General features: G+C 41.7%; 1 pseudogene; it reads right to left on the reverse strand.

The window, feature by feature from the left end:
• The window catches only part of LOC118001803, a 32838-nt pseudogene extending 10412 nt beyond the window's left edge, over window positions 1-22426 (reverse strand).
• Between the last annotated feature and the right edge of the window lie 248 nt (window positions 22427-22674).

A 22674-nucleotide genomic window follows, 5' to 3' on the forward strand; every position in this document is an offset into this window, starting at 1 on the left:
GTTCTTCTGGGCGTTTCCAATGGACTCAGATGTCTGGATCGCCTCATGATAAAATTAACTTAAGCAACAATCTGCACCATGGAGCATTCCCTGGAAGGCAGGAGAGAAAGACCAGAGGTAAAAAAAAAAAACAAAACAAAGGCGAGGCAATGATAATCCACCAAAGGTCAGCTGAGAGTCCGTGGGCCAACTCAGGGCCAGGATTGTACTCTGTTGTACAGGGATTCGTTGTCAGCACTAAAATAGTGTCCGGAGATATCATTTAAAAATTCAGACTCTGGCTTCTCTGTAAATATCAGTCAGTCTGCCAATGCAGGGCCTGTGTTTCCCTATGGAAATGAGCTTGCTGGCCTTCAGTGGGGCTGACTCCGGATATGCCACCCTCCCGAGAAGACATCCTTCACTTAGTCATGGACCTGACCTATCCCTCTTGGCATTCAAACTCCCAGCTCCTGCCCTGAATTTGGTAATGCTGGAGGCTCCCATCTGCATGCTACCTTCGTCTGGAAGTTAGAGGAAAAGCTTGCACACTGTATGAATTTGATTGAGGCTTATTTCAATGCATACCTGAAAGTCAGAGGTAGCCTTTGAACACTTCTCATGATGAGTAGTTCCCTGGAAATATTTTTTCAAAAATGAGAAAGCCAACTTTAGAAAAGAATCTAGATTTCTTCCTAGAGTCAAATATCACACCAAGAGCAGAATTCACTGAACTCAATGCATACCCACTGGTGTGTGTTAGTCTCCCGCTGTAAGGCAGGCACTGGAGTGACTGTGCCTCTCTCCTCACCAGAACTCAGGCTCCCTGGGCAGGAACTTTGTCTCCCCCACTGTCCCAACCAGAGCCTGAGACATACACTTTTTGAATTGAATGTTGAGTGAATGTGAAGACAGAGGGAAAAATGGACAAGGCTCTTCCTTCAGGTGGACATCTAAACACAGAAGGGCAGGGGAGATTTCTCCAGTGAAGGTGAGAATGAGGCAGGGTGGAGGGCCCAGCATGTGCAAAGGCCAGGGGGTTAGAGAGAGTGGATGTGCATGGGGAACAGAGAGGAGCTGGGTTGCAAATGAAGAGAGAAGCAGCTGGAGGGCTAGGCAGGAGCCAGAATCTGGAGGACCCACAGAGTGAACACAGGGAGTCTGCAACGGTTGTCAGAGGAAGAGGACAAGTGGAGGCAGGAAGGAAAGGGGACAGAGCAGGAGAGAACTGACCCCAAAGTCAAAGACCTTTAATTAGAGAATGAGGAAGCAACCAACTGTTGGGCAGCTTCAGCATTTCCAGTGGGGGAATGGGCGTCCCCCTGGGGTGCAGGGGGGCCCTGCCTCTGGGTGTAGTCAGGCTCCAGTTAACACTAGAAGGTGGACAAAATGTGAGCTTTTGAGTCAGATGGCCTTAATTTAAATTCCAGCTTTGATATTTGGTTGCTGCTGGGGAAAATCCTTAATTTCTCTGTGCCCTGGTTTTCTAATTTGCAAAATGAGGACAATAATACTTATTTTTAATGGTGGCTACAAAGATTATATAAGATTATAAGATGATGTATATAAACTTGACAGTAGTAGTGAGAAATGAGTAAATGATAGACACTACTTAGTACTGGAATCTTCTACATGTGATGGTCTACACGGAAGACAAAAACCTTCTCAAGGCCTTTCTGTTCCTTTGACTCAGTGAGGATGTCTGACCAGACAGGAAACCTGGACCCAAGGTGGCCTTCCAAAAACAGCTTTTGCAGATGAGGATGAAGATATATTAAGGCAAATGCATTAGTCTTCTAGGGTTGCTGTAATGAAGTCCCACAAACTGGGTGAGATGAACAACAGAAATTCATTGTCTCCTAGTTCTGGAGGCCTCAGGTCTGAGATCCAGGTGTGGGCAGCATGGGTTCCTTCTGAGGCCATGAGGGAGATCCCCTCCACACCTCTCCCCCTGCCCCCAGTGGGCTGCTGGCCTTCAGTGCTCCTTGGCTTGTGGAAACATGGCCCTGACCTCCACCTTCATCTTCACATGGCCTTCTCCGTGTCCATGCTTGTGTCCACCCTCATGGCCTCATCTCAACCTAGCTAGTTCTACTTGCAATGACCCTATCTCCAAATAAGGTCATGTTCCAAGTTCCTAGGGTTTAGGACTTCAACATTTGGGGGCACACATTTCAGCCCATATACATAACATAAATGTGATGGACAAAGCTTTAAAAAGTGCCCCTTCCTTTTTTTCTTGACAAATGAAGACTTTTGTCACTTGGGTTGCTGTTTGCCTCTCTACCCTGGTTCTGCCATACACTCCCAATGTACACTTGATGGCCTGCCTTCCTGGCGTATTGAACCTCATAGTCCCAATGGTTCCCACTTTGCGATGGCCACCCTCTCACTTGATGACACACTGTCATTGCAGCATCACTAATAGACACGTCTGTCTTTGATTCACTCGGCTGCTCCCATTAAACTGTCTGACCCATCAGTCCAGTTATTCATTCATCTTAACCTTCTCCTTATCCATTAGCCCCTCTCTTTACTTCCTTCCATATCCACCTTCAATGCGGTGGTCCATCAAATTATCACTTACCTAATATACTCCCTGTCTTGTAACTTTGTTAGTCGTAACTCCAGCTCTAGGTGAATACAACAATATATTTTCACTGTGCTACTCAAGCATCTCAGGAAGGCAGAGAAATTCACACCATTGGGCAGCTAGGAGAACACCAGCCTTGAGTGGATCTCCACCCTTCCCGGTAATCCTTAATTACTCTTTCAAACTTTCTTCCCTCTTCCAGAAACTCTAAAGCCTCAACAATATCCTCCCTCTCAGAAGTGAACCCTGATTCTTTTCAGGGAAAATGAGAGTATTTCGATTCAAACTGATCAACTTTCTTCTACCAAGCCAATACACCTGCCTATCTTGTTCACTCCCGTCTTCATTCCCTCCTTCTGCACTTGGAGGAGGCAATCATCCTCCTGATGATGCTTCCATTCTGTCTGCATTCCACACTGTTATCTCCTCCCATCTTTGAGAAATGTCTCAGTATTGATTATTCTTTCTAGCTTTAATTCTCTCTTCTTCTACATTCTTATTAGTATTTAAATATGCTTAAGTGTCTACCATCTTTATAGAAGAAATGCATCTCTTTTGATCTGACATTTGTCTTTTAGTTTCTTCTTTATCTCTTTTCTCTTCCACAACCAAATTCCTTGAAAAAAGTGTATGTAATTACTAGATGATTTTTTAGCTACAGAAATATGTAATTTATTTTATCCTATCCACATATAAGGGTTACATTTTCATAAGTTTTTATTTTTAATTGTGGTAAAATACACATAACATAAAATTTACCTTCTTAACCATTTTTAAGTGTACAGTTCAGTGGTGTTAAGTATGTTCACAGTTCTGTGTAGCCAGTCTCCAGAACTTTCATCTCACAAAACTAAAATTTTTGCCCATTGAACAAGTACCCCCCTTCACCCCTCTCTTCAGCCCCTGGCAACCACCATTCTGCTTTCTGTCTCTATGAATTTGACTACTCAAGCTACCTCATATAAGTGAAATCACACATTATTTTCCTTTTTTGTGCTAGCTTATTTCATTTAGCATAATGCTATTTATCCATGTATTAACATGTGTCAGAATTTCCTTCATTTTTAAGGCTGAATAATATTCCCTTGTATGTATAGACTACATTTTTAAAATTCATTCATCTGCCAATGTATGCTTGTGCTGCTTCTACCTTTTTGCTGTTGTGAATATGCATCTATGAACATGGTATACCAACATCTCTTCCAGACCTGGCTTTCAATTCTCTTGGGTATACACTCAGTAGTGGAATTACTGGATTATATGGTAGCTCTATCTTTAATTTTTTGAGGAACCACCACACTGTTTTCCACCAGTTTACCTTCCCACCAACAGTGCACAAGAGTTCTAAATTTTTAGTCCACATCTTCACCAACACTTGTTATTTTCTGTTTGTTTGTTTTCTTTTCATAGCAGACATCCTAATGGGTGTGAGGTAGTATCTTATTGTGGTTTTGATTAGCATTTCCCTGATTAGTGATGTTGAACATCTTTTCACTTGCTTGTTGGTTATTTGTATGTCTTCTTTGGAGAAATGTCTATTCAAGTCCTTTGCCCAGTTTTAGCATTCTCTTTGCAGCATTTGGTTTGATAGATCTCTACCTTCTTTTGTACCATTGGCTTCCTTGACATCAGATATTTCTATTTTCCCCATTCTTATGGCTGCTCCTTTTCAGTCCACTTTTCTGGCTCATCTTCTTCTACCATGCTTTTGCTTTTTGCGCAGGTTTTTTTTCTCAGGTCTCCTTTCCTTCCCACTCTACTCTTGCAGGGAGAGCTCATCCTTACTCATGGCTGTTGCAGTCTGCAAGCACCATTTATATTCCAGTGGCTCTTAAATTTAAATTTCTAGATCAGCCAGCTTCTCTGAATTCCAGATGCATATTGTCTAATTGCCCACTTGACATTTCCACTTGCATATGTTAAGGGTACTTCACCATGTTAAAAACTGAATCTGTGATCTGTCCCCAGAAGTCATTCTTCCGCCTGGATTTCCTACCTCAGAAAAATCACCCTTATCTATCTGGTTCCCAGAAACCTCAGAATTATGACATTGTCCTCCTTTCTTTTGAATCTTGAGGATTTCAATTATTAAAAATAATAAACAATTCATACATATATTTCTGCTCTTGCCTACTTATATTCATCCTCATTGCTACACACGTGTCTAACTCTTATTGTTGCTTTCTAATTCAATTCCTATATTGAATTTTCTGTTTATATACTGCATGCATAGTGATGTTTTTGAAATAAACATTGGAGTGTCCCTATCCATTTTCTAAAATCCTTTATGGACTTCCTTTTTATAAAAAATTTTTATTGTTATGTTAATCACCATACATTACATCATTAGTTTTTGATGTAGTGTTCCATGATTCATTGTTTGTGCATAACACCAGTGCTCCATGCAGAACATGCCCTCTTTAATACCCATCACCAGGCTAACCCATCCTACCACCCCCCCTCCCCTCTAGAACCCTCAGTTTGTTTTTCAGAGTCCATTCTCTCTCATGGTTCGTCTCCCCCTCTGATTTCCCCCTCTTCATTCTTCCCCTCCTGCTATCTTCTTTTTCTTCTTTTTCTTTTTCTTAACATATATTGCATCATTTGTTTCAGAGGTACAGATCTGTGATTCAACAGTCTTGCACAATTCACAGCACTCACCATAGCCCATATCCTCCCCAGTGTCTATCAACCAGCCACCCCATCCCTCCCACCCCACCCCCCACTCCAACAACCCTCAGTTTGTCTCCTGAGATTAAGAATTCCTCATATCAGTGAGGTCATATGATACATGTCTTTCTCTGATTGACTTATTTCGCTCAGCATAACACCTTCCAGTTCCATCCATGTCATTGCAAATGGCAAGATTTCACTCCTTTTGATGACTGCATAATATTCCATTGTATATATATATACCACATCTTCTTTATCCATTCATCTGTCGATGGATATCTTGGCTCTTTCCACAGTTCGGCTATTGTGGACATTGCTGCTATAAACATTGGGGTACACGTACCTCTTCGGATCCCTACATTTGTATCTTTGGGGTAAATACCCAGTAATGCAATTGCTGGATCGTATGGTAGCTCTATTGTCAACTTTTTGAGGAACTTCCATACTATTTTCCAGAGTGGTTTCACCAGCTTGCATTCCCACCAACAGTGTAGGAGGGTTCCCCTTTCTCTGCATCCCCGCCAACATCTGTCGTTTCCTGACTTGTTAATTTTAGCCATTCTGACTGGTGTGAGGTGGTATCTCATTGAGGTTTTGATTTGGATTTCCCTGATGCCAAGCAATGTTGAGCACTTTTCCATGTGTCTGTTGGCCATTTGGATGTCTTCTTTGGGAAAATGTCTGTTCATGTCTTCTGCCCATTTCTTGATTGGATTCTTTGTTCTTTGGGTGTTGAGTTTGATAAGTTCTTTATAGATTTTGGATACTAGCCCTTTATCTGATATGTCCTTTGCAAATATCTTCTCCCATTCTGTCAGTTGTCTTTTGGTTTTGTTGACTGTTTCCTTTGCTGTGCAAAAGCTTTTTATCTTGATGAAGTCCCAATAGTTCATTTTTGCCCTTGCTTCCCTTGCCTTTGGTGATGTTTCTAGGAAGAAGTTGCTTTGGCTGAGGTCGAAGAGGTTGCTGCCTGTGTTCTCCTTTAGGATTTGGATGGACTCCTGTCTCACATTGAGGTCTTTCAACCATTTGGAGTCTATTTTTGTGTGTGGTGTAAGGAAATGGTCCAGTTTCATTCTTCTGCATGTGGCTGTCCAATTTTGCCAACACCATTTGTTGAAGAGACTGTCTTTTTTCCATTGGACATTCTTCCCTGCTTTGTCAAAGATTAGTTGACCATAGAGCTGAGGGTCCATTTCTGGGCTCTCTATTCTGTTCCATTGATCTATGTGTCTGTTTTTGTGCCAGTACCATACTGTCTTGATGATGACAGCTTTGTAATAGAGCTGGAAGTCTGGAATTGTGATGCCGCCAGCCTTGCTTTTCTTTTTCAACATTCCTCTGGCTATTTGGGGTCTTTTCTGGTTCCATACAAATTTTAGGATTATTTGTTCCATTTCTTTGAAAAAAGTGGATGGTATTTTGATGGGGATTGCATTGAATGTGGAGATTGCTCTAGGTAGCATCTTCACAATATTTGTTCTTCCAATCCATGAGCATGGAATGTTTTTCCATTTCTTTGTGTCTTCCTCAATTTCTTTCATGAGTATTTTATAGTTTTCTGAGTACAGATCCTTTGCCTCTTTGGTTAGATTTATTCCTAGGTATCTTATGGTTTTGGGTGCAACTGTAAATGGGATCGACTCCTTAATTTCTCCTTCTTCTGTCTTGTTGTTGGTGTATAGGAATGCCACTGATTTCTGTGCATTGATTTTTATATCCTGGCACTTTACTGAATTCCTGTATGAGTTCTAGCAGTTTTGGGGTGGAGTCTTTTGGATTTTCCACATAAAGTATCATATCATCTGCAAACAGTGAGAGTTTGACTTCTTCTTTGCCCATTTGGATGCCTTTGATTTCTTTTTGTTGTCTGATTGCTGTGGCTAGGACTTCTAGTACTATGTTGAATAGCAGTGGTGATAGTGGACATCCCTGCCGTGTTCCTGACCTTAGGGGGAAAGCTCTCAGTTTTTCCCCATTGAGAATGATATTCGCTGTGGGTTTTTCATAGATGGCTTTTATGATATTGAGGTATGTACCCTCTATCCCTATACTCTGAAGAGTTTTGACCAAGAAAGGATGCTGTACTTTGTCAAATGCTTTTTCTGCATCTATTGAGAGGATCATATGATTCTTGTTCTTTCTTTTGTTAATGTATTGTATCACGTTGATTGATTTGTGGATGTTGAACCAGCCTTGCAGCCCAGGGATAAATCCCACTTGGTCGTGGTGAATAATCCTTTTAATGTACTGTTGGATCCTATTGGCTAGTATTTTGGTGAGAATTTTTGCATCCATGTTCATCAAGGATATTGGTCTGTAATTCTCCTTTCTGCTGGGGTCTTTGTCTGGTTTAGGGATCAAGGTAATGGTAGCCTCATAAAAGGAGTTTGGAAGTTTTCCTTCCATTTCTATTTTTTGGAACAGTTTCAGAAGAATAGGCATTAATTCTTCTTGAAATGTTTGGTAGAATTCCCCTGGGAAGCCATCTGGCCCTGGGCTTTTGTTTTTTGGGAGATTTTTGATGACTGCTTCAATTTCCTTAGTGGTTATAGGTCTGTTCAGGTTTTCTATTTCTTCCTGGTTCAGTTTTGGTAGTTGATACATCTCTAGGGATGCATCCATTTCTTCCAGGTTATCTAATTTGCTGGCATAGAGTTGCTCATAATATGTTCTCATAATTGTTTGTATTTCTTTGGGTTGGTTGTGATCTCTCCTCTTTCAGTCATGCTTTTGTTGATTTGGGTCATTTCTCTTCTCTTTTTGATAAGTCTGGCCAGGGATTTATCAATCTTGTTAATTCTTTCAGAGAACCAGCTCCTAGTTTCGTTGATCTGTTCTACTGTTCTTTTGGTTTCTATTTCATTGATTTCTGCTCTGATGTTTATTATTTCTCTTCTCCTGCTGGGTTTAGGCTTTATTTGCTGTTCTTTCTCTAGCTCCTTTAGGTGTAGGGTTAGGTTGTGTACTTGAGATCTTTCTTGTTTCTTGAGAAAGGCTTGTATTGCTATATACTTTCCTCTTAGGACTGCCTTTGCTGCATCCCAAAGATTTTGAACAGTTGTGTTTTCATTTTCATTGGTTTCCATGTATTTTTTTAATTCTTCTTTAATTTCCTGGTTGACCCATTTATTCTTTAGTAGGATGCTCTTTAGCCTCCATGTAGTTGAGTTCTTTCTGACTTTCCTCTTGTGATTGAGTTCTAGTTTCAAAGCACTGTGGTCTGAAAATAGGCAGGGAATGATCCCAATCTTTTGGTACCAGTTGAGATCTGATTTATGACTTAGGACGTGATCTATTCTGGAGAATGTTCCATGGGTACTAGAGAAGAATGTGTATTCTGTTGCTTTGGGATGGAAGTTCTGAATATGTCTGTGAAGTCCATTTGGTCCAGTGTTTCATTTAAAGTCTTTATTTCCTTGTTGATCTTTTGCTTAGATGATCTGTCCATTTCAGTGAGGGGGGTGTTAAAGTCCCCCACTATTATTGTATTGTTGTCAATGTGTTTCTTTGCTGTTGTTATTAATTGCCTTATATAATTGGCTGCTCCCATGTTAGGGGCATAGATATTTACAATTGTTAGGTCTTCTTGTTGGATAGACCCTTTAAGTATGATATAGTGTCCTTCCTCATCTCTTATTACAGTCTTTGGTTTAAAATCTAATTTGTCTGATATAAGGATTGCCACCCCAGCTTTCTTTTGGTGTCCATTAGCATGGTAAATGGTTTTCCACCCCCTCACATTCAATCTGTGGGTGTCTTTGGGTCTAAAATGAGTCTCTTGCAGACAGCATATCGATGGGTCTTGTTTTTTAATCCAGTCTGATAGCCTGTGTCTTTTGATTGGGGCATTGAGCCCATTTACATTCAGGGTAACCACTGAAAGATAGGAATTTAGTGCCATTGTATTGCCTGTAAGGTGACTGTTACTGTATATTGTCTGTGTTCCTTTCTGGTCTATGTTGCTTTTAGGCTCTTTCTTTGCTTAGAGGATCCCTTTCAATATTTCTTGTAGGGCTGGTTTCATGTTTGCAAATTCCTTTAGTTTTTGTTTGTCCTGGAAGCTTTTTATCTCTCCTTCTATTTTCAGTGACAGCCTAGTTGGATATAGTATTCTTGGCTGCATATTTTTCTCATTTAGTGCTCTGAATAGATCATGCCAGTCCTTTCTGGCCTGCCAGGTCTCTGTGGATAGGTCTGTTGCCAGTCTAATGTTTCTACATTGTAGGTTACAGATCTCTTCTTCCAAGCTGCTTTCAGGATTTTCTCTTTGTCTCTGAGACTCGTAAGTTTTACTTTTAGATGTCGGGGTGTTGACCTATTTTTATTGATTTTGAGAGGGGTTCTCTGTGCTTCCTGGATTTTGATGCCTGTTTCCTTCCCCAAATTAGGGAAGTCCTCTGCTATAATTTGCTCCAATATACCTTCTGCCCCTCTCTCTCTTTCTTCTTCTTCTGGGATCCCAATTATTCTAATTTTGTTTGTCTTATGGTATCGCTTATCTCTCGAATTCTGCCCTCATGATCCAGTAGTTGTTTATCTCTCTTTTTCTCAGCTTCTTTATTTTCCATCATTTGGTCTTCTATATCACTGAATCTCTCTTCTGCCTCATTTATTCTAGCAGTTAGCGCCCCCATTTTTTATTGCACCTCATTAATAGCCTTTTTGATTTCAACTTGGTTAGATTTTAGTTCTTTTATTTCTCCAGATAGGGTTTCTCTAATAACTTCCATGCTTTTTTCAAGCCCAGCTAGTATCTTTAAAGTGATGATTCCGAACTCGAGATCAGACATCGTACTAATGTCCATATTGAGTAGGTCCCTGGCAGTTGGTACTGTCTCTTGTTCTTTTTGTTGAGGTGATTTTTTTTCTGTCTTGTCATTTTGTCCAGAGGAGAATAGATGAATGAGAGAACAAAATGCTAACAGGGTAACAACGTCCCCTGAAAATATACTCTAAACAAATCAGAAAAGACCTGAAGCCAGGGGAAAAGAAAGGGAGAGAAAGAAAAAAGAAAAAGAAAAAAGAAAAAGATAAAAACAAACAAAAACAGAACAAAACAAAACAAAAAAACACAATATGATCAAATATTATCAGGCTGGTGCATAGATCAGTGCCACACACTAGATTTTGGGTGTATTTTGGTCTGTTAGAAGAAAGTGCCTCCCAAAATTTTAAAGAAAGAAAAACTTATATATGTAATCATAAGGGTTGATATGATGAAGGGATGGAATATGACTGTAAAGATGAAAATTATAAAAAATTTTTATAAAAGGAATTGATAAGAAGTTGTTTGAAAAAAGAAAGAAGAGGATTTAAAAAAAAGAAAAAAAAGGGAGAGAATGTGATCAGGCAGGAGAGTAGAACAAAACCATACACTAGATATTTAGGGTATATTTTAATCTCTTAGAAGAAACTATCTCAAAATTTTAGAGAGAACAGCTTATATATAAATGCCAAAAATAAGGGTAACTACTATGAAGGGATAGAATATGACTCTAAAAATGAAAAATAAAAATGTTTTTTATGAAAGGGATTGATAAGATGTAGGTTGAAAAAGGGAAAAAGAAAAATTTAAAAAAAAAGAGTTAAAAAAAATTAACTTTGAAAGACTAAAGAATCATGGTAAAAAAGCCATGGATTCTATGTGCAGTATTCCCTTAGTGCAGGAGTTCTGCCATTCTCATTGATCTGTAAACTTGGTCCTGGCTGGCTGTTCTCACTGATCTTCTGGGGGAGGGGCCTGTTGCCGTGGTTCCCAAATGTCTTTGCTGGAGGCGGAATTGCCCCGCCCTTGCCCCCTCCTGGCTAAGTAATCTGCTGGGGTTTGCTCTCGGGAGCTTTTGTTCCCTGCAAGTTTTCAGTGCAGCTTTGGAGGCCGAGAGTGAAAATGGCGGCTTCCCAATCTCCACCCCAGAGAAGCTGAGAACTCGGGGCCCCGCTCCTCAGTGAGCCCCCAGAGAAAAGCAGTCAATCACTCCCGTCTCTCCGGTCTCTGGCCGCACTCCGTGCTCACCCGGCCTGTGACCGCGCATTTCTATCTCTGGCACCCGACCCCGGGTGGAGTCTCCAAACCCAGCAGATCCCTGCGGTGCACTCCCGCGTGGCTCCTCCCAGGGGAGGAAGGTGAGTCTCCCCAGATCTACCGCTTGTTGGGTCCCCGCTGGAGGAGCAGTGGCCCGACTGTGCCGCGGATCACGGTTTATGACAGCCCCGAGCTGAGAGCTGGGCTCCGCCTCTGCAGCCGGCCTCCCTGCTCCGTTACCTGGGAGCTCTGCCACACTCAGCACCCCCGGTCTTTCTGTGACCCCGAGGGTCCTGAGACCACACTGTCCCGGAGGGTTCCACCCCCCACTTAGCCACCAGAGTGACATCCCTCGGCGGAGCAGACTTTTAAAAGTTCCGATTTTGTGCTCTGCAGCTCTATCACTTGCCAGAAGCGGCCGACGGAGGCCCCTCCCCCGCCATCTATTCTCCTGAATATCGCCTCGGATTCACTTCTCCGCACGTCCTACCTTCCAGAAAGTGGCCGCTTTTCTGTTCAGAGAGTTGTTGCTCTTCTTTTCTTCGATCTCCTGTTGAGTTTGTAGGTGTTCAGAATGGTTTGATCCTTATCCAACTGAATTCCTGAGACCAGACGAAATCCAGGTCTACTCCTCCACCATCTTGCTCTGCCCCCCAAAATCTGGACTTCCCTTTGTTCTGGGAGTAATGTCTAGTGATTTCTTTTGCCACAGGGTGGGAGTGTAGGGGAGAACAGAAGGGGACAGAGGATTGCGCCCTTGAGAACTCCGCTCTGAAGGTCTGCAGAATGGGAAGTCATGGGAGAAATCATGGCTAGGAGGACAGGAGGAAGACCAGGAAAGGGAAGGAAACTGAAGTTAATGGAGAAGTGCTTCAGAAAGGAGGAAGGATCAGACGATACTGAAATGTGCAGAATGCTGAGGGCTGGGAAATGTCTAGAGTGTGTTGAGGACAGAATGTGATGTGAGTAAATGGAGACAGTTCTCCTGAGTTTTGCTGTGAAGAAGAATTAGATGGTGTATTGGTTTGCTAAGTTTGTTATAACCAATGCCACAGACTGGGGACTTGAATGACAGAAACTTACTTTCTCATGGTTGTGGAGGCTGGAAGTCTGAGATCAGGGTGTTGCCTAGGTGGGCTCCTCCTTGGATTTTGGACAGACTCCTTCTCCCTGTGTCCTCATGTGGCCTTCCCTCTGTTCTTATCTGTGCCCAAATTCCCTTTCTTATAAGGACACCAGTCATATGGAATTAGGGGCCACACTAAAGCCCTCATTTTAACTTAGTCACCATTTTAAAGGCCCTGTCTCCAAATGGGAGATAGTCCTAACTGGGAGTTAGGACTTCAACATATGAATCTCTGTGTGACACAATTCAGTCCCTAATAGATAGGGCAAGGGATCCAGGGTCATTATACCACCCCTAGGTCCTTTTTACATAAAAACTGTGGGAGTGACTTGGCTGTTTTTTATTTGTTTGTTTTGCCCAAATTCCTCCCTTTTCTCTTCCTAGTTACCCCTCATCACCCCTCCCAATAGATCAGTGAAGATGCTGGTTCTTTAGATAACACTTATCTGATCCTTTCAGCTGAGGGTCTGTCCCTGCAGTGATTCTCCCTGTTTACTAAAGTTCACTGGATAACACTCACCAGTTTGTTGTCTCTCTCCCTACTAGACTGTAAAATCAAGGACTGTAGGCTCTTAGGTATTCTGCTCACCACTGTATGCTGAGGATCCAGCAGAGTGCCTGGCACATCATAGGTGCTGAGTAAATATTTGTTACATAAATGATTGATTGAAGGAAAAAACCAACATGCTCCCTGGTAAACATTTATTTTAATTTTGCATACTTCTAAAAGTATATTTCAGAGGTTCAGTGACTCATGCAAATAAATAGAAACAGGCACAGTTAAGGGGGAGGTCAAGACCACCAACAATAGGAGACTGCAGTAGAAGGCACCTTTCTAACTTTCTGCAGATGGCCACAAAATGTTAATTATCCTTTCACCCAATGTCCTTATATTGCACCATACACCAGTTTTGTAACCCTTTATGTATTTGAAAGGTGTTATAAATGTCCCTTTTTTCCAACATGTGCTATGAATATACACTAAAGTACGTTAGCAAGAAAGTTACCTACTTGAAGTTATATCCACATTTAGTTTTCCAGCAATTCTAACTCTATCAAGGCATTGGGAGTCAGATCCAAATTCCTCCCCCACGCTGTGACATCTGGCACTGGCTTCACTGTCCCCATGTGCTCCACTTTCCCACTGCTGCTAGCCCATGCAGGTTCCTCCAGATCTTGCAACTTTGAACTTGCTGACCGGGGAAGCTCCCCTCCCAGCTTGTAGGTGCCCTTAGTTCTTCTGGTCACAACTGAAATGTCACCTCTGCTGTGAGACCTGCGACTTACATAGTTGAGGGAGCAGCCTTCCTGCTATCCTTTGTCATGTGTGGCATCAGTCCTTACGATTCCCACAGTCACTATCACAGCCTGTAAATGGACTGTTATTCATGTCTCTCTCTGCCTGCTTCTCAGCCATTGCTCCCTCTGCTGGAACATGAACTCTGTGAGGACAGGGCGGCTTTTCTCGTGAACTTCAAATCCTCAGCATCTAACACAAGGGTGTTGTATAATAAATATTCGTTTGGTAATGAAAACGTTTTTAGGTGGACATTTAATTCCATTACGAGAATTTAAAGGACAGGAGAATTAAAGTTAGTTTGTCGAAAGCAAAAGCAAAGGCAGGCTTTGACTTTTAATTGAGCAAGTTTTAGATGAATAGAGACATTTTATGAACTGAAAGCTGAGAGTATAGGATGAAAAAGCCCCCTGGTGTGGAGGGAGGGCAAACTGTGTTTCCCTGGGGGTGCCCCGGTGGCCCCATCGGTTAAGCACCTGACTCTTAATTTCGGCTCCGGTCATGATCTCAGGGTCGTGAGATTGAGCCACGCATTGGGCTCCACGCTGTGCACGGAGCTTGCTTAAGATTCTCTCTCCCTCTTTCTCTGCCCCTCCTCCTGCCTTTTTCTCTAAACAAACAGACAAACAAACAAACAAATAAAAACTCAAACAAAACTGTGCTTCCCTATAGTGTTTAGCAGTATGTTGGGGACACCTGAAGCCACAGATAAACACGGTATGTGCTGAAATGTGTCCCTCCCCCAAGTTGAAGCCCTAACCCCCAGTGTGATGGTATTTGGAGATGGGGTCTTCAGGAGGCAGTCAGGTTTGGATGAGGTCATGAGGGTGAGGCCCCAATGATGGGATTAGTGCCCTTGTAAGAAGATACACCAGAGAGCTTGTCTTCATTCTCTCCACCACGTGAGGGTACAGCAAGGAAGAAGCCATCTGCAGGCAGGAGGAGGGCTCTAACCAGGACCCAACCATGCTGGCACCTTGATCTTAGACTAGCTTCCAGAACTATGAAGAGATAAATTTCCATTGCTGAAGCTGCCCAGTCTACAATATTCTGTGATGGTGGCCCAAACAGACTAATACATGTCTTCTTTCATTCTAAATTTATAGTGGTAATTTTACACTCCGGAAATTCGTTAAAGACAAGAAAGTATTTGCACACCAACTACACTAGGACCTCACATGGCTCAGTCCGTGCTTGGTCAATCAAAAATATCAAATCATGTCCAAAAAAACAATGAAAAGCAATCAATATCTTTTTCCAGTCTCTCGAGGAAACCACAAAAGGAAAAGCACAGTCTTATTCCATTATAAAGACAGAAAAGGTGCCCTCTCTCTGGTCACTCTCACTATCCTCCATAGGCAGTAGCTCTGCCACCATAACAAAATACCGCAGTCTGGGCCACTTAACCAACAGAAATTTACGTTTTCACATTTCTGGAGGCTGGAAGTCAAAGATCAAGGTGCTGGCAGGTTTGGTTTCCTCTGAGGCCTCTCTCCTTGGTTTGCAGATGACTGCCCTGTTTCTGCCTCTTCTTGTGGTTGTCCCTCTGTGCACAAGTGTCTGGTATCTCTCTGTCTGTATTTTCATCTCCTCTTCATATAAGGACACAAATCATATTGGATTAGGGTCCATCTTAATGGCTTAGCATTAGCTTAATCACCCCTTTAAAGACACTATCTTCAAATACAGTCACATTCTGAAGAACTGGGGGATGAGCCTTCAACATATGAATTTTGGGGGCAACACAATTTATCCCATTACAGCTATAAGGTATAAATATACTTTGTCAACGTAGTGATGTGTGAACATTTTTGATATGTGAGGAAATTCATTGTTTTTAATGCAGAAGGCTCTATAGAAGTTCAATAACACCAAGGCGAAGTTAAGTCACATCCCAGGGAAATGGAAATCACTGTCCATGTGTGCTGCCTTTGGAAGCTGTGGCAAGTGAAGCTCATTAATGTTCACTTTGGTCATGATTTAATGATGAGCCAATGATGCATTACCAGCTCATAAAAATCAACTCAAGAAGTTGAAATTATAATGATATTTTGTGTGTGTGTGTGTGAGTTGACTGTTGTGAGCATGACTTGAGAGGGAAACTAATAATGCCTAATGGAGAAAAAACACCATTCTCTGAACCCAATTTAAAGAAGAGGAACAAGGGGCACCTGGGTGGCTCAGTCATTGGGCGTCTGCCTTCGACTCAGGTCATGATCCCAGGGTCCAGGGATCGGACCCTGCATCGGGCTCCCTGCTCTGTGGGAGGCCTGCTTCTCCTTCTCCCACTCCCCCTGCTTGTGTTCCCTCTCTTGCTGTGTCTCTCTCTATCAAATAAATAAATAAAATCTTAAAAAAAAAAAGAAAAGAAAAAGAAAAGAAGAGGAACAAGCCCAGTGTTTAAGGAGGAAATATTTTAGTCTACAGTATATTCTAAGGCCAGAGTGTTTAAAAGGGCTGTGGCCTCAATATGTCCAAGGATTGTTTGACACCATCTTTGTGAGAACCTATTGGATATGAAAAAAAGTCCTCAAGCTATTTTATTCCTATAGAGCATAGAGTGCTATTTCACAGTGGTATCAGCTATTTTGGGTTGGATATTTTCTGCTGCTCCTTTCCTCTTTGAAAGCAAAAACTGGAACCCCAGGAGCTCAAATTGTTATGAAAAGCAGAGTGTCGCAGGTGTGGTGGCTGAGGTTGAATATGAACACGTCTTCCTTTGTTCCTTTGTCAGCAGGTTTGGACCAGAGTGAAGGCCAAGGTGTGGATAATAATGCAGTTCTGTCTCTCTTTATCTGATAATCTCACTTTCATGGGAAGATCTTTAATCTTGGAGTTCAGCACGCTTCAGTAATGTGATGAAAGAGACTAGGATGGAAGATGGTTGCGAGCACAGGATGCTCCTCTCACGGCCAGAAAGTAGGAGCTTGAAGGGCGAAGCAGAAGTCCACAACTGAGGGCAGAGGTGACCACAAGCATCCTTGTATTTTCTTGAACCATGGAAGGTATAGTTTGAATTCTTGGCTATTTAAAATGATGATTTCTCCAGGGGAGCCTGGGTGGCTCAGTTGGTTGAATGTCCCACTCTTGGTTTTGGCTTAGGTCATGGTCTCATGGTGGTGAGATCGAGCCTGGCATCAGGCTCCATGCTCAGTGTGGAGTCTACTTGAGATTCTCTCTCTCCCTTTCCCTCTGCCCTTCCTGCTCATGTTGTCTATCTCTCATTCTCTCTAAAATAAATAAATCTTAAAAAAAAAGATGATGATTTCTCCAGACAAAAGTCTTGTAATCATTTAATATTGTTGAAAGTGATTTTTGGTTCTGGTAGGTGGTCTTTCCTTTTAAAACTAATAGTCACATTAGCCCAGTTGTTGTGGGGATTTTAAAGTTACTTTAAGTTTTCTGTAATGATTTTATGATAAATAAATTTAGTAAAAGTAAAGGACTCTGAAAAATAACACTCACATTCAAGGAATCTTCATAAGACCTATCCAACTCTATGAGTCTATGGCCCCAAGCTCCTCCTTCTTTCCACTAATACCTGATGGATCACCCTCTGTCTACAGCTTTAGTTATTATCCATGCATTATCTTTTCTCCTGACTTCTTGTTTCCTCAATCTCATTGAATCTAACCCTTGGAGTGTGGGATTGCTTAAACGGGGTGATCTGTTTCCAGGGCATAATAAACACAGAAAGCCTGAGAGTTCACCTAGATAATGTTTAAGGCATCACCTAGTTCAAAGATTTCCATAATCCCGTGTCTCATCTCCATAACGCATGTACTTCTCCATTTTATCCCACAGACAATATCGTTCTTTGATTCACTCTTCGATCAAAAGAGCTTCAGTGTTGTTTGACTATTTCTGGGCTTCTGTGTCTCTTATATTCTGCCAAATGCTGCCAGGGTGGTTTTCTATAGCATATTTCCTTGTTTTCCTTAGTTTTAAGGCAATGAAAGCTTTATAGCATTTCCAAAATAAGTAAGTCTCCAGTATCTGAGTAGGCAAAGCATTTGGCAAGTCCCAATATTTAAGAGACTTTGTGAAGTGTGTTCTAAATTTTTCCTTCTTTCTCTTTCCCCCCATACTAGGTGAGCAATGATCTTTCCCATCCTTTCATCATTTGTCTCTTTCCGTGGCCCCCTGAGGCTTGCAACCAGATCTTAACAGAGGTAGTCTCTCTGAATGATAGCCTGTTCATTGCCAGAATTTCCCTGGGAGGGGCTGTATTCTCTTTACAATCCAAACAACCAAACCAGAATAAAATCTCTGCAATTTTTCTGGCCTCTAAACAGCCTGCCTTCCTTGGTTCACTTCCTGACACCTCCCCAGGCTGTTTGGGTTTCTGCAAACATCCTTATTGGCTTCAGGAAGGGTGGGGATGCAATTGTTTAGTTGTTCAAGGAGTTCTGAAGTCTCTCTCATCGGCCGGCAGTTCCTTAAGGAAAAAGGGCCAGAACAGGCACTCCAGAGGGAGTGAGGCAGGGAGCAGAATGAGGATAGGAGCCAAGATGAACCCTCACACCAAAGTGCAGATCTGGAAAGGTTTGGTCAAAGCAATCGTGTTGCATCTCTAGCAGGCTTGTTCACGTACAGCCATTCCATGCAATAGCACAATCACACTCAAAGCGACCTGTGAACCACTCTGCTTGACCCTGTTTAGCTCAACTAACAATCTTGTAAAAGCCTCCCAGCCTGCCACAGGGACATCTCTTCAAGGGGAAATGGCCATGTCTTCCTCTACTAAAGGGTGGAGGCAGATCCTTGGCTTAGGTTACTCAGGGTGGCTTTGTGGGGGTCAAGAACTGGGCTGATATGAGAGCATCTCCTGTCATGGACAAGAGCGCTTGGATAAACCTGCAAAGAAAACAGGTCCCCCTTTTTTCTTTCTCTTCTTTTTTTCTTTCCTTTTTAAACCCAAGAGCAAGGAACAAAGACTAAATGGATTATCTTTCTGCTCTTTGTCCTCCTTCTGACAAGAACAGCTGTGATATTGTGAATGACAAAGAAGGAACAATTTGCAGAAACACTGAGCCAAATAATCAAAACTGAGTCTCTAATTTACACGTGGAAAAATGCGTGACTTTGGGGCTGATTCTTGGAACAAATACAGACTTGCACCAGTAGTTGGAGATCTGTGCACCTTGGCATTTCCCCCATGATTAATTCTGCCATCGCACAAATGCCACCATGCTGAAGCCTACGAGGCCTGTGCAGTTACTAGCCAGGCCTAAGTTCCTGGACAGCTGATATTTCAATTTTAAACCTTTCTTTTTTGATAGTACATCTATAAACCACAAAGTAGATTACAAATCCATTAATATGTACTTTCCTACTTTTTCAATGTTACAGTGTATTTTGTAGTATGGTTTTATTATTATTATTTTTATTATTATGTTATGCTAATCACCATACATTACATCATTAGTTTTTGATGTAGTGTAGTATGGTTTTAATGTGTTACACCCATCACTAGGTACATACGATAATATTTAACAAAGCTTCTTCAGTATGTTTTCATGAGTTCATAGTGGGAGTGCCTTTAACATTCAGGAGTCCTAGGGACCTAAAAAGTAGCTTAGAAAATAGCTCAAAACTTACATGGTGGCACCAGCAGATTCTAACTATTCTTTTCTCCATCTTTAAGCTACTCTGAATTGGGTGCCACTGTTTATCAGCTTAGGATCTGGTTCAGTGGTTCCTGTGATTTAACTCTGTGATCTCAGAGAAGTCTTTGTTTTTCAACCACTTGTATCTGAGGATGATATTCTTCAAATGGAAGTTGTCAGACAATTCTCCCAGGGGCCCCTCAAGCTCTCAACTTAATATGTAAGCTAGATACCTTCACTAATGTAAATCCTGGTTCCCCTGGACTAGGACTCCAGCTAAAGAGGGACGCTGAACAGTAGAGTACTTATGCTGTACTGTGTTTCAGTGTTGGTCGCTTTTGTCTCCCCCAGTGGACCTAACCATCAGTTAAGGGTGTGTGTGTGTGTGTGTGTGTGTGCGTGCGTGTGTGTGTATGCTTGCACGTGTGTAAAAATGGCACCATGATGGTCTTTGTCTGTTGTTTATGAGTCAAAGTCTATGGTGAACTTGGTTGGATATCAAGCATACCAAGATGTCGATAAGTTCCCTGATCTTCAGAGTTATTTAGAAGCTCCAGATGGCACTGAGGAAGGGTCATTAAGAAATCTTGTCTAGTCCTTGGTGATAAGTAGGGCAATGAGAGAGTAAGCTCTGGGCTGGCTAAGTTTTATTTACTGTGAGGGAACTAGAACATACATAGCAGGGCCCTCAGGTCTAGGATTTGGGATGGTGAGGGAAACAAATGTCCCAGAATCAAGTAGAATCTCTTGAGTAGATACACAATTCAGAGTTTGGGACCCTCTGATTTTAGTCATAATGACTGAGACCTTTTTGTAGGTGTGTTATCTCTTAGCTTCTCACATAATTAATAATATAGCTTATTAAATGGAGTTCCAAGGCTAAGGGTGGTGTCCAATTTGCTGATATAAATATTTTAATATTGTGCTTGAATAAACCTCATCCTGCCCAGGCTCATAGCTTTGCTTTTGGTTAGAGTATTAATAAAAGGTGATGGTGACATCCACTTATGATTTCTGTTCTTGTCAAGTTCGGTTTGCAGTTTTCATAGTGTGTAGGTAATTATATTTTTCTTTGACATTTTGTTACCTTTTTTTTTTGATTGCCACTTTTTTTTTTTTTTAATTCAGAGGTGTTAGAGGACAAAAGGATCATTCCTATCTAGGTTAATCTAATAAGCACTTAAGAAAATCTTCTTCAACACAATATGGTAGAAAGAACCCAGGAAACAGTATTCTTGGCTTTAGGTCGCAACTCTGTCCCGTGTGAGCTTTGGTGAATTACTTGATCTCACTGGCTCTCATTGTTTGTTTGTTTGTTTTATCTAGAAGCTGGGGATAAAACTGTGTGTCTACTTCCTCAAAAGTTGTGATAGTCAAGTGAGATCTTTGCAATGCTTTGTGATAATGGTTCTGTTTTTGAGATTTACTCTTGCACCCATTACCTATAATAAAGATGACCACAAAGCATCAGTAGCATACAAGCTTAAAAGTTTATGTTCACAAGTCTGGGACATTTGGCTGGGGGCTCTACCAATCTTGGCTGGACCTGGCTGAGCAATTCTCGTTTCTGCTTGAATTGCTTATATGGGCGTCAGCTGGCTGTCAGCTGATCTAGGATGGCCTTGGAAGGGACAATTCTGGTGACTGCATGTCTCTCCTTCAGCAGGCTAGCTTAAACATGTTCTCATGATGAGGGTGAAGTACAAAAGCAGGGGTGACTCTGATGGCTCAAGCAATTTCAGACAAATCTCTGCTTGTGTTCCATTTGCTACCATCCCATTGGCCAAAGCAAGCCCAGAGCCTTAATGAAAGGGCAGTGGGAAGCTACACTGTAGGGGTGTGGATTCAGGTGAAGAAAGGGCACATGTTTGTGATATGCCACAGTGCTAAATTAGGGAGAGTGGGCAGGGTCAGAACTGGAGTAAGATTATCCATGAATTGGTCATTGTTCAAGCTGGGCAAGAAGAGTGCATGAGCATTCATTATACTCTTCTGTCTACTTTTCCATAATAGAAAGGTAAATCAAAAAGGCCCAAGTTCCTCCATTTGGGAAGCCTAAAGCAGGTTTTCTTGAAACTTTTTCGTGGATCCATTATTCTCCAGTGTTGTTTTCTTGTTCTCATTAGGCTGAACCAGATCATAATGTCAGGATTCTTCTGCACAGGGAGCTGGTCTATGGGTGGGGAAGGCAGTGGGGGAAGGCACAGATTTCTGAACATTTTGGAATTTTTACTTTCTCTGTGTTTGACATTGCAGTTCTGCCCTCAATTACCAAGGTTTGATATAAGAATTCTTTCTACCTGTGCCTGCCTGCCTTTTCTTATGAAGCATATGACAGAAATATTGTGTCCTTTATGTGCCATATACCATATAGTTACTTAAACACGTTAATTATTTGAGCATATGACAATTTCAACCTGCTTGCGTGAGACATTCTTTCTTCTTTGTCTTCTTTCTCTCTCTTTTTTCTTTCTTTTCTTTCATGTACTCATTTAAAAAATATATTAAACTTAAACCAGGAGCAGGCACTGGGTTAGGTCTTGGTGATGAAAGGGGGAACAGAAAGTCAGATCTGCCTTCATCCAGGCTGTAGTTCATTATTTCAAGCTCAAATTCATCAGGCATGCAAAACTCTATTGTGGTTTAGATCCATCAAAATACTTTTGATTATGATATTAGATCCATCAGAACACATGATATTTGAATGGTAATCCCCCTTTCTAGTGACAGAATGCCTGGGCAAAGTCTTCTGAAACTAAGCAGTCACCTTTTATAAATCCAAACCTTCAATCATTCTGTACTTCCAAATCTTTATATTTCAAGTCATAAGTCTCATTTTTTTTCCCTGAACATAATTTTTACAGTCAAATCTCTGCAAATAGCATATTTGGGCCACGTTGAACAATTCACATACAGTGAGGCAATTTACACTCAAAACTCAGGAGAGGTGGGCCTGGTTATGTTCATTTTCCAGCAGCACATGAAAATAACAAAGCTGGGAAGACCTATTAATGCAGTTCACTCTGAACTGGTTTATTAATGCAGTTTCACTCTGAATTGGTTTTACCTTTTCCATTTGCTTGGCCAGAAACTCTTCTTTGTGACATTTCTCTCTTTTTAGCATGGTGCGTTCACAACTAAGGCTCTTAGGTAGAGGAGGGATGGTCTATGTCAGAGTAAACACAACCTTATATTCAAGGTTGCCCTCTTAGTTCACTGCCAAACTTATGTCCTTAAGGCACCATCTTGGACTTTGGCAAACTTGAGAGAACAAGGTCTCGCATAGCCACAGCCAGGGCGGTAGGTCCAGCTGGACAAGAAGACGTTCATTCATCTTTGAAATGTAGCCAGGCCCCTGCTAATTCCAAAGGG

The sequence above is a fragment of the Mirounga leonina genome, unplaced genomic scaffold (genome assembly GCF_011800145.1).
Source record: "Mirounga leonina isolate KUSES-001 unplaced genomic scaffold, KU_Mleo_1.0 Mir_54, whole genome shotgun sequence".
In the NCBI taxonomy this organism is placed as follows: domain Eukaryota; kingdom Metazoa; phylum Chordata; class Mammalia; order Carnivora; family Phocidae; genus Mirounga; species Mirounga leonina.